This window comes from Galeopterus variegatus, unplaced genomic scaffold, assembly GCF_000696425.1.
Source record: "Galeopterus variegatus unplaced genomic scaffold, G_variegatus-3.0.2 Scaffold56217, whole genome shotgun sequence".
In the NCBI taxonomy this organism is placed as follows: Eukaryota; Metazoa; Chordata; class Mammalia; order Dermoptera; family Cynocephalidae; genus Galeopterus; species Galeopterus variegatus.
In genome coordinates this window covers 7,082-8,157 of record NW_007782328.1, presented here as the reverse complement: position 1 = coordinate 8,157, position 1,076 = coordinate 7,082, and positions in this window count along the sequence as shown.

Genomic DNA, 1,076 nt, shown 5'->3' with positions numbered 1-1,076 from the left:
GGGAGCGCCGCCACACTTCCCAAGCGGCGCACTATAGCAGTGCGCCACCGGGCTGGCCCGAATCAAATTTATTTGTATGTGCTGCACTGGAAAAAGGACCAGATTAGTTCTAGTCCTATTCTACTAACTAAATAGTTGGTAACACTGGCAAGTTGTTTAACCACTCAGAGTTGCTTTCCTCTTCCACAAAAAGTTGCATTGTATTATTTTAAGTCTTTTTCCAACTATAAAATATTACATGATATTAACCAAACCTCTGAAGCATTCAATCCACTCAATTACCTGACGTGTCTCTGGAACTTATCTAGGCACCCTAAATATAAATAATAATAAGAAAGACTCCCCAGTTTAGAAAGAGCAATAGCATAGCCATATACAATGGGGTGGTACAATGGATTGAATTGTGTTCCCTCAAAGTTTAATGTGTTGGAGGTTTGGTCCCCACTGTGACAATTTTAAGAGGGTAGGAAATCCTATTATGGTAATTGAAAGGTGGGGCCTTCAAGAGGTGATTAAGTTGATGGTTTAATGGTGGTCGTGGACGTGGTTCTGAGGGCTTTAAAAGGAGAGCACATGAGAATCTCTCTCTCTCTCTCTGCTTCGTCATTTATGCCAGGTGAGACCTCTGGGTCACTGTCACCACCACCAAAGCCTTCACCAGATGTGTTCCCTGGACTGCAGACATCCCAGTCTCCAAAACTTTAAGCAATAAATTTCATTTTCTTACAAATTACCCAGTTCCATGCATTTGGTTGTAAGTGACAGAAATGGACTAATACAGGTGATCAATGGGGGTGGGCCAATGTGGGAGTCGGGGAAAGATGTTAAAGAGGAGAACGCCAAATAAGCACACAGATTACCCCCACCCCCAAATTCACTGACCCGTCTCTGTTCTCCACTTCTGATTTTGTTTGAAATAGAAAACAGGAGGCCTTTCCTCTGCTTGCATTGCTCTATCAGAGCATGTAAAGGAACAGGAAGCTACGGACTCTCAGTCATACTTAATGCTCAGACATGTACCCTCTTAAATCTTCACTTATGTAACAGAACACAAAATGAAGGCATCTAAAACTGGA